The sequence below is a fragment of the Etheostoma spectabile genome, chromosome 16 (assembly GCF_008692095.1).
Source record: "Etheostoma spectabile isolate EspeVRDwgs_2016 chromosome 16, UIUC_Espe_1.0, whole genome shotgun sequence".
Classification (NCBI taxonomy): Eukaryota; Metazoa; Chordata; class Actinopteri; order Perciformes; family Percidae; genus Etheostoma; species Etheostoma spectabile.
This window is the reverse complement of record NC_045748.1, coordinates 20,890,639-20,902,628: the sequence shown is the minus strand read 5'-3', so window position 1 is coordinate 20,902,628 and position 11,990 is coordinate 20,890,639. Positions and strand designations below refer to the sequence as shown.

At 41.5% G+C, this 11,990-nt stretch overlaps 1 pseudogene; it reads right to left on the bottom strand.

Moving 5' to 3' along the window:
* Positions 1 to 555: 555 nt before the first annotated feature.
* On the bottom strand, positions 556 to 2,970 carry LOC116704733 (putative nuclease HARBI1; annotated as a pseudogene).
* Positions 2,971 to 11,990: the final 9,020 nt, after the last annotated feature.

Genomic DNA, 11,990 nt, shown 5'->3' with positions numbered 1-11,990 from the left:
TAATAAAGAAAACTAGGCTGGAGATAGAAAAGCTCGAATTTGAAAAACAGGTAGTGCATGACATGTATATGAATGCATTAATGACTGACACAAAATGTAAACTGACATCTTTCTGTGTTCCTAGGAAAGAGAGAACAAATGAAGATGTATTTCTTTGGGTCTTAATTTTTTACGTTTTAGTCAATTTCTAATGTTTGCGACTTTTCCCAAAGACTTTTAGTTGAGTCTTTTGTGGGGGGGGGGTTCACCAATTTTTAACCTAGTTTTTGATTTTTGAAACTGCTATATAAGTGAATAAAATATCCAAATTCAATGAAAGTGGTGAAATTATCATTTATTTAATTAGTGAAGAGCCTGTTACACTACTATACACGTTTCCTTTTGTGGTTTGAAATGTATTGGGTGAAAGAAACCCGAAGTTCTGATATGGAAATTATTAGAAAATGGGTTGAATCAACCCAAGGAAAGCAGAAGGGGTAAAGGAGTCCAAAGTTTTTACAGAGGGCACTTTGGATTTCGCTTTTTTATCACTCCATTAATCAGAATAGGATTAAAGAAAATCCGTATAGCTTAAATACTATGAAACCAAAATAGCCCAAATGAAAAGTAAAGAATTATGTTTTAGTCTTAAACAAAAACTTGCTGTGTAATGGCTTCTCTCACAGCCCTGCCAGTAGGGTAGTCAAGGGTGATGGAGTCCATCCCATCTGGGCGTTGCTGGATGACAGGTGGGGCTCTTTACTTTCTTATTGAGGCCACATTGTGGAGCACGACAGGCTGTCACGTTTTGACAAGCCTGGTCTGGGGCCACTCAGAGGCCACGCAGGCAGTTGAAGCGTGCTTTAATGATGCCAAAGGTCCTCTTGACCCTGACCCTTGTTCTGCTAAGGGCCACATTAAAAGCATTCTGTGGCTCTGTGTTCGGGTCAGGATAGGGGTTCATCAAAAAGGCCTGGCAGGCGTACCCTCGGCCCCCTACCAGCACTCCAATGAAGAGCCCGGAAGATGATAATTGATGTTAGCAGTATCAGTATTACAACATGCAATACAAAACTTTACCTACAATTGTCATACTTTGCTCTAATCTGTGGCGCAGTGCAGACTCCCTAAAGATCCGGGAGTTGTGGACTGACTCAGGCCACTTTGCCTCAATGTTGGTAATCAAGCATCGATAGTCACAAGTCATCTGCAAAAGAATCTTTTGTTAAAATCCATCCACATGACAGCATTAACGTGAGTGGTACATGGATGTGCATTAGAAGGACTACTCCTTTACCAGTATGACTAAACGTGTGGCCTATCCATGATGCTTTACCTTTACCTGAACTTTGATGCTGTGGAATGATTTGCGATTAATGAAATTGCCTTTGTTCTCCCCCAGCGATATAGAAATTGGGATATGGGTGCAGTCAATGGCACCAATCACCCTGTGGGAAGCCTAAGGAGTATGATGAATTTCATATGCAACAATAAACGACATGGGGCCTTGATTATTTATAGACAAAGTTTCAATTTAAAGGCCGTGTTGCAGGGTTCATTTTCCACTGAATTTGCATAATTTGCTTGTTGGTTGTAAACTGTTACCCAACAACATCAAATACAATGGATATCACAAAAAGGAATAGAATACAAAAAGTTACTATTTTGCAGCAGTTTGCAATGATTCGCCTTTCCCCCACAATGCATTGCATTATGTCCCGTTTGGGAGACGACAGACCAAAGCCCGTCTCGGTGTCGGCCAATGGTCTTGCCAAATAAGGTTTCTGGTCTTGACTGACTGTTTTTACTATGTTTATAATAATAGTGGAGGGAAAGTGAAACACAGTTTGGATGGGGATTGTTGTTCAGACACTCAGGGGAAGACACAAGACAGGAACAACTACACAAGACAAGGGGGAAAACACGGGATACAACAAAAAATAGAATCACTCATAGCAGGAAATAATAACAGAACCTTGAACCATCAGCAGAATAATACACATACACAGAAACATAGACAATCCATGGAATGATAGGCAATCACAACAATCAATAAACAAAACAGGAAACAGCAACATAAATCTACAAACAGGCAACAGAAATATCCGCAACACCTTTTGAACAATAATTTTATTAAATGAAATATTAAGCTTCACGCGTACAAGATGGGTGGGTTTTTGTTAAGTTTCACACAACGCTAACTGGCTATAGTTAGCTGGCACGTATGCTAGCGGACATCAGTTACCGTTGGCAAGCCAGCCAGCAACTTCGGCAGTAGAGTTTCAGCGAGCTAACCACACCAGTATTGTCGTCCACAATCAACCTCTGCTGCTAAACGCAGTTTGAAATTAAACTGAATAGCTTGTTTAAAAATGGAGACACACACATTTTCCAGGAGCTCCAGTCCATTTTTTTCAACTCTGAGCTACGTTATTCAAGGGAATCAAAAGCCTGGACCTGTGTGGATATTTCAACCTCACAGACAACGGACTCGAACCAGCCTTAAAAGAAGCGTTTTAAGAATACAACGGTGTACAAATGCTTGCACTGTTGAGTATACTGTGAAAAACAGATGTTATGAATTTTATACTGTCAAGATTTGTTTTATTGCCTGCCTGTACGCAGTGTGCCGGTATTGCCTAGGGATAAGTATGTTGAAAACTTCATTTCATTCCTGTTTTTCATGCATGTTTATTGTGCAACACAATTCTAGTTGCCTATCACTGTTTAAGTTGGTTCTTAGGACTAAGTTTAAAAAAAAATTGAAAGTACACAAACAATTAACTTGTGCGTGCTTGCTTGGAGGGGACCATGACCCTGCCCTAAATGTGTGCACACTATCTTCAGCACAAACGGATTCAGGCAGCGTGGCTCAAATCCTGGATGCTGAGTGAGGCACGTCACATCTGCTGGTTGCGGGGTGAGCTCCTTAACCAGCGACCAAAACGCACTCACTACCCTACAGTACAAGCTCTCCACCGCAGTTTCCATGGGAGGACACCGCCCACACAAACACCTACAAAACACAGCAACACAGACTAGCGGCGGCTACGTTTGCAATAGCTTTGCCGAAGTAGGAGGTGAACGCTTAGAACGTAAACACTAGGCAAATATGTTGTTACTGGACCTAATTGGCTGACGTCAAAATGTGGGATATGTAATCAGAAATGTGTTCACAACGTTGGGGGACAGATTTAAATAGGGATTATTTGGGGGGGATTTCACAGGTGGGATTGGCAAGTTAGCCCATAGCTAGCATGATGCCTTCTATTTCTAGATCATCACTGTCACTCAATAGAAAGAAAACATTATCTTTCCCTCAGTGCTATTCACTGACAGTAAAAACACGTAGTGGTTCTTTCCTCCTCTTCCTCATCTCAGTCAGTCGCCATAGTTCTAGTACTACGTTGAGGCTACTCTCCCCAACGTGATGTCATCGCCAAATTGCGTTAAAAAAAAGCTGTTAATACCAAAAATGACCAAAACTGGCCTCTAACAATATTTGGAAACGTTTTTTTTAATTGATATACATATCTTGAGTGCTGTATTTACCATATAATCAACAGTGGTGGTGAACCTGCAACATGGGCTTTAAGTGAATATTTACCTTCATTTCATAAAACCCCTCTTTTATTGTCTGCATGGACAACTGCCCTCAGAACACTACGAATGAATTCTGTGTGCTGTAACCCTGCTGCATCCTGCTACGTCCAGCGATGCCCTGCTGTGCCACCCTACATACTGTAACACCCTGCCGCACCCTGCTATGACATGAATACTACTACTACTATTTTTTAGTCACTGTTCCATTTTCTTTATTGTCCCTGTAATTCCCACTGTGCATCACATCCCCAGCCGGCACCGTCAGACACCAACTACCAAGAGCCTGGGTCTGTCCCGGGTTTCTCCCTAAAGGGGAGTTTTGGTAGAGTGTGGTCTAGACCTACTCTATCTGTAAAGTGTCTTGAGATGACTGTTGTGATTTGATACTGAAAATGTAATTGAATCCAATGTTCTGGCTCTTCTGAGCTCACCTCTCTCTCGCTCTACAGGATCTTCTAAGAATGGTGACGCCATTATCATCAAGAAGGAATGGGTCCGTGGGCGGTGCTTTTACACCGGTTGATCTCTGATCTCCAACTTAACCTGTTCCCGGCCGGGTTAGGTGTTAAGCATAAGTTACCACAGCGATTGAACCCGGCAAAAACTGATCTATTGTCGTAATACAGAAAACCCTGGGTTAAACCTGAAGTTACCTTGATAACGTCAAATTTTGAGTCGTAGTATAGGCCTCACACATGAAACACAAACACGCAAAAACAATGTGCTCCAGCCATGGCAGCAGTAACTTTGCTTTGCCAGACCATTCACATGTTGCGAAGCAGAGGAGGGTCTGGCTAGTCCACACAGCATTCCGGGGTGGGAGAAACACTTACTTAATCACATTTAAACTCAATCAATGATTAAAAAGCAGTTGCTTTTTGAGGGGGGCCTGACTACTCCAACACCAGCTGATTCCCCCCATAAAAATACAAATAATAAAAAAAAGTTATAATAAAAAAATAAATACACAACAAGTTTGCATACACACAGTTACAGGATAATGGCCATTAGCTACAACATGTATGTTTAGATTCCAGAGATGGAAATTCCTTTTAGCCAGAGATTCATCTCGTCCTTCACTTCTAAAGGCTCGCATGTAGTCCTCAATATTTCTTTGGGGTCCATAACTGACAATGTGGTTGGCACCCTTGAAATGAACACCCATTCCAAATGCTGAAGTAAATAAATGGGTCTCTGAGTTGAGTTGATAATATCCAATTTGACAGCCTCGGGTGTCTCTGAATGTTACATGTCCACAAGTCTATTTGCAGATCTTTGGCACCGACCGGATATCATGCACTCTTCCCCAAGAGAAATTTTGAAAACAGAGTGCAGCAGTGAACACTCAGCTACACTATTACAGTATATTACCACTTTTTCTGTTCATCGGCCCTTGCTTTCCAGATCCATGCAAACCAAGCAAAAAGGTTGGCTAGATCAGAGGATACTTTTTGGGTTGTTGCAGTGGTTGCCAGGAGTGGCAAAAAGAGATCTTAATTCACTGTTTCCACACCATTCTTTAAAAGGAGCTTCACTCAAAACATTTGTTTCTCCTCTGTAAAATGTATCAGACTTATCCTTATAGTCCAAGTTTACAGATAAAAAGAAATTTGGTTTAGTGATTCTCAATTAATTTAAATAAAATAACAACAATCTTCAGAAAACTACACAAGGAAAGACTATATACAGGGGAAACTATTCTATGAAGTGTGTATAAAGTAATACTATAATTATTGAATGTTGGAAAACGTTATAGTAGGGGATTAAGTACAGTATAAAAAGCCTGTTTAGAAATAACTCTATTGGGTTCAAGATATTGCACGTGTGTATATATATATATATAAAACTGGTCATATATATATATATATATAGTTAGGATTATTGCACAGAACCCCAGTGAGTTAACTGTTCACACAATAGAGTAGCTGTTTAAAATAGCTGGATAACGTTAAACGTAATAAAAATGAACAACAATTGATATCATTAATGATAAATTAACAAACTCATAATTATTTATACATTCTTATCAGTGTACTGCCGTGTGTACTTTTTTCACAGCAATCCCCACCCATCGGTGCTGAGAGGTTGGCATTGGCAAGATGGCTCTCCATCTATTGTCAACTAGTGCGTCTGGTGATCAGTATACAGGGTAGAACTGGTCTGACTGCAGGGTTTTCACCTGGTTCTCCAATTATCGCAACTAGAAAGGTAAACGACCAAAACCATGACATTTTCATGACATTTCTCTATTGTCTCAGGCTTGGACCCAAAAGTGCAGAGACGAGGAGAGAGTGGAAGATTTAGAAGATCTATATAAATGAAACGGATTACAACAAAGAAGTTTTTCCTCGCCACTGTCGCACTGTTGCTTGCTCTGGAGGAAACCACTAGAACTGTTGGGTCCTTGTAAATTCTGGAGTGTGGTCTATCTGTAAAGTGTCTTGAGATAACTCTTGTTATGAATTGATACTATAAATAAAATTGAATTGAATTGAACAAAGGGAGTCCTGGGGCAGCTAAAAGGAGTTCCAAAAACACTAAAACAAGAAATGGAGATCTGACAACAGACAAAGGAAGAAACTACATCCACGAGGTAACGAGGGTAGTAACGAGGAACAGGTTGCATGAGGGCTGATGAACAGGTGAGACACATCAGGGCAGGGCAGAGAATCACAAAGGCGGGAAAATACATGGCAGGATGTAAACCAAGACATAACACAGTAGAAACAGAGACTACAAAGTAAAACAGGAAACTGAAGCAGGAAAACCCACACAAGGGTGGAACAAAACACAGAACAAACACGGGTAAAACATAACTGTCAACAACAACAGGGAAACAGTAACACACAGGGAGTTGAAAAACTTAAACAGGAAAACCACAACTGAAAACCACACTCTGAGTTTAACGTGTGCTAGCTCACTGCAGGCGACCAATACAACTTTTTCAATAAATGGTGGGCAAACATGCTAGCACGTTCCTGTTAGGTAGTAAACGCTGTAAACATATTCTTTGTCAAATTACAATCTTACCAATAGAACCACATTTTTATAGGTTAGTTTTTTTTAACTTTGCAGAATAAACAGAATGAGCTACGCCACGTTCTGTGTCACGTACATAACCGCAATTGAAGTAATGTTTGAGTTTGACCCTAAATCATAATCCTTTTCTAAACCCAGTTTAGCAGTGTTGGTCTCTTAACATAACCCTGTAGTTTTTGTGTCTAAACCTAACCAAATTATGAACGTTTCACAACTAAAACGTGTTTAACCCCTTGTGTTTTCTTCCCGTCGACCTTTGTGTCTTTCTAGGACGAAAATTCAACATTTTCATGTTTGTTTTCTACAATTTTCTCAACGTTTTCGCAGAGTTTTTATCCAGCTTTTTTCTCACATTTACAAATTTATTTTGTCATAAGTGTTTGTCACCTTTGGCGATTTTTCTAATTTTGTTTGGCCACTTTTTTCATCGTTTGAAATAAAAAAATGTTTTTCTTGATTTTTTACTGTGTTTTGAACCTTTTTCCAACATTTGTCACTTTTTTCAACCTTCTTTGGTCATAGTTCTGATATATAATTCTTTTGTAAATGGGTCAATTTGACCCCAAGGACAACAGGAGGGTTAAAACTGCAACCGTTATGTCCTGTTTAGATATGAGGACGGAAAACGCTTCTGTGGGTAGAAATAAAGGGTAGGAATGAACAACCTATGTCGATGTATGGTTTGCAGGATTTCTTGCATTGCATGGATAAAGCCTGACTCTCCCTGCCTGATGTCCCTCCCCTTTTTCTATCACCACTATCTATTTTGCAAGGGCAACATTGCTGCATCCAGGACCTAGCACTGTCTAGGACTGCTGTGATTGGTTTACAGACACGAACAAGCCAAAGCATTTTTTCCCCTGTCCCAGATTAGATAAGTGGTCTAGTAAGACCTATACTCCAGCGCTGACACAGCACTGTGGAGATACTGTAGGTCTGACTATGTAAGACTAGTCTGCCCATTATCCCCAGTGTCACAAATTGTCAGGATGAAACGTGCACCTGCACGTAAAATCATACTTGGATATACTACAATAAATATTGAATGAATGGCATGATTTGATGGCAGTATTTCATGTTTAATATGTAAAATGTTTCCCTTTTACTTAACAAACGCCTAATAGGATGTGGACTCTCTCTGGAAAACTTTACCAACAAGACTAGTAAGTGCGAGTAAGTGTTAATTATCTTTAAAAAGTAAGAGACTTGAACAGTTCCGTTAGAGGAGTCCCTTGACTTAATACATGCTACACTAAAGGTCATAATAAAAATGCAAATACTTCAAGTGTCCTGCAAGAAACCGTTCATGCTTAATGTTAAATATTTGACAGTGTGTGTGTGTGAGTGTGTGTGTGTGTGTGTGGTGGTGGTGTATTGAAACTCCATAAATTAGAATGAGATGAATAGTTAATATGAAAATATGACAGGCTGGTCGTTTGACGCTTGTGCACATTGACAAGAGACATCTGCCCTGGCCTGTGGAGAGAACAAGCTGTGTGGTGTGTGTGTGTGTGTGTGTGGTGTGTGTGTGTGTGTGTGTGGTGGTGTGTGTGTGGGTGGTGTGGTGCCAGCTTCTGTCAGAAGAGCGGATGAAAGGATGAGAAAGTCCCAAGAGAACAAACGGATAAGCAGACAGCGGATGATGCCGAGGGAGGGACCGAGCGCGACATGAGGCTGTACGAACGCTGCTGTGGCAGCATTGGGTCTGATTAAAACAACTTCTATCTAATACTTTAATGAAATATTAACACACGGAACTGTAATTAAATTAAAAGGAGAGTAAGCAGTGAGATTAGCGGCCATGTCAGAACAACCTTAGGGGGATAACCTCCCCCCAAACACTAACAGGGCATAGCTTAGGCTCTGCTGTCAAGCACAACACACGCACACAACAACAACACCACCCACACACACACACACACACACACAAGGTCCTGAGAAGGACCATGCGGCAATCTATCTGGACCAGTGATCAATTTCTGATATATATTATCTCTTCATGGAGCGTTGCTTTTATTGACATTCACGGCTATAAACCGCAGGCGCAGCTAATCCAGGTAATACGGTATAGCTTCAATCAATTGATTGTTTACCATGCATAGACAGAACAACCGACGAGGCTGTAACGATACACCAAACCCGGGGTTCGGTTCATGTCACAGTTTTTGACCCACGATTCGATACAAACCTCGATTCGGGGGGTTCTCAGTAAACGCAGTACAACTTTTTTTTCTGCCACATGGCATTGCTGTGTCATTGATTACATCTCGCTTTGGATCTTAGTTATACAATAGATAGCTTATTTATTGATATAGATTGATTTTAATATCGATGAATCCAACACCAAAGATTATTTTGTACCTTAAAATATTGTTTCCAAAATCGTTTCAGTGGTTCATTGACTTGTTGGAATGAGACATAAGAATAATGGTAACAGTAATGCAAAATTCCGCTCCCAACCTGTAGGCGGAACAAAGAGGAAAAGGGCTTTTGTGCCTACTGTAAAAGTGCTAGTTGACAAGTAGCTAATGCTAATGTAATTCTTGGTGGGTAACATAACATTACGACATCGTTCAACACGCTCAGTTATTTTTAGCATGATTGTTTTGACCACGCTTCACAACTGGGCTAACCCACCAATTCATCAGTAGCATTAACTGTATAGATGGACAACTAATCTACTGGTAATTTAGCTAGCAAGCACACCCCTGTCTTCTGCCTCAGTCTCCCGGCGCTGCAAGGCTTCACTCGGGATGAGAGCTGACAACAGCCCCGGGGACACATCCATTCCACAGTCAGCCCCCTGCCAGCTAGCAGCCATCCACTTTTCATTACAGCCCCGGCTGAGGGACACATACCCATTCAGCCCCCAGCCAGCTAGCAGCCATCCACTATCATTACAGCCCCGGCCAAGGGACACATCCAAAGTCAGCCCCCAGCCAGCTAGCAGCCATCCACTATCATTACAGCCCAAGCCCAGTGACACATCCACAGTCCACCCCCAGCCAGCTAGCAGCCATCCACTATCATTACAGCCCAGGCCGAGGGACACATCCACAGTCAGCCCCCAGCCAGCTGGCAGCCATCCACTATCATTACAGCCCCGGCCGAGGGACACATCCACAGTCAGCCCCCAGCCAGCTGGCAGCCATCCACTATCATTACAGCCCCGGCCGAGGGACACATCCACAGTCAGCCCCCAGCCAGCTGACAGCCATCCACTATCATTACAGCCCAGACCTGGGGACACATCCACAGTCAGCCCCCAGCCAGCTATCAACCATCCACTATCATTACAGCCCCGGCCGAGGGACACATCCACAGTCCACCCCCAGCCAGCTAGCAGCCATCCACTATCATTACAGCCCAGACCTGGGGACACATCCACAGTCAGCCCCCAGCCAGGTAGCAACCATCCACTATCATTACAGCCCCAGCCCGGGGACACATCCCCAGTCAGCCTCCAGCCAGCTAGCAGCCATCCACTATCATTACACCGACACATTCTCACTCCCAGCGCTTGAAAAAGCAACGCTTGGTCAGATGCCTTTGGTGTTTGTTACTGATGAAAAAAGTTTCCTTTTGTGTCTAGCACTTTGGCGTCATATTTATGTTGCGCTTTTTCAGGACTCTTGGCGTCTATTTTTGATGCTCTGGGACAAATTTAGTTTGAATTTAAGTGTCTATTGCGTTCCAAGACAGCCGTGCTGTGATTGGATTTCATAATGCCGACTTTATTACAGTTACAATGTCATTTAAAATCTGCTTTAAAAATAAACAGATATGTTTATTTAGAATGTTTGTTTTGTCCGTATGTGGTAGGCCAGGTCTAAAGCTGCTACAATGAGTTAGTTTTTGCCCTCTGGCTCAAATGAGAAAACTCCGCTATGCCTCTGGAGGGCACTAGCAAAGATTCCTTAGTGAAGGTGATTTCTGGCATCAATACGTATGGCTACTCTTCAAATATCCTTTCAGTTCCGGTGATTTGAAATTGTGCAAAAGACAGGAGTCCACTGTCCACTGCATGCAAGCTCCCATATTAACGCTTATCTGAGAAATGGAATTTTGGATAATGTTCAGCTTCGGCGGCTTTACCTATGCTAAAATATACAATGACTAAGGAAGCTTAGAGACAAAGTTCATGTGTTGAATTTTATTACCCAGTATACTGTGTTGAATGGTGGGCCGGTGGCCTCTTAATCCTTGTCTTGTCCCCAGGTCAAATTTGACCCATTTTAAAAGATTTTTATACCAGAAATATGGGTTTCTTACAACCAGATTACCCAAAATAACATGGATGCATGCACGTTGTATGCAAGTCATGCAACACTCTTTGAAGGTAAACTTGATGATTACTGTCATTGGAATTTAGGTGTTTAATTTTATTTTATAGCATTTGAAAAAAATGTTGACAGTGTTTCAAAACACATCCCGACTAAACTTTGACAGATACCAGTCTGTGATTCTCTCACCATCCTCTGATCTCAACTATCAATTAGTAAAGACAATTCATAATTTCCTCTTTTTTCAAACTCAAAAATTAGGTATATTGTCATATAAATTAGGTTAATTAACCATAAATTTAAGAAAGTGTTGAGAAAAGTGACAACAACTGTCAAAAACATTGGAAAAAGTGCCAAAAAGAATTAATTTTAAAATTTTGACCTGAAAAGACAACAAATTCCTGGTGGACAGGAAGACTATACAAGGATTAAGTAAAAAATGAACAGTCCCTTTGTGAACTTTTTGGATGTCAATCACTTAAATAACAAAAAAACATTCTTGCTGACCAGTTAGAGTTCCAGGAATGACCTGTCGTTATATCCTAATCAGTGTTTTGGCATGAACGCTGACTGGCAGAGGTTTATTTTAGGCCTACCTTGCCTTGGTTTCAGTGGCTAACTCAAGCAAAAAGTCAACCCAGGGAGGGAAACAAGCAATGACGGGGCTCGGGAACTAAGGACAGAAGAACTCAAAGACTGGGGAACTGAGGACAATGGGACTTGGGGACCCCAGGGCTGCTTGCTGCGGCAGAGGAGGAATACCTCAGGTGGTCGGCGGCGAAGGTGGAACCCCTCTGGCCCTCTTTTGAAATCAGTTAGAAACACCTTCAAAGCAGAATGTGTATGTCTGCAGTAACCATAATGAGACATGTAGCGGATCTTAGCAGAATAGTTCCAATAAAACAAAAAATAAGCATTCCACTCAGCTGAGAAGACATATGAGATGTTGATGAGAACTTATGTCCAAATGCAAGAGAGAGGGAGAACTAGAACTCTCAAAGTACAGTACAATTCAATTTCAGTTCAATTTTTTCAATTCAATTTTGTTTATATAGCGCCAAATCACAACAACAGTTATCTCACAGC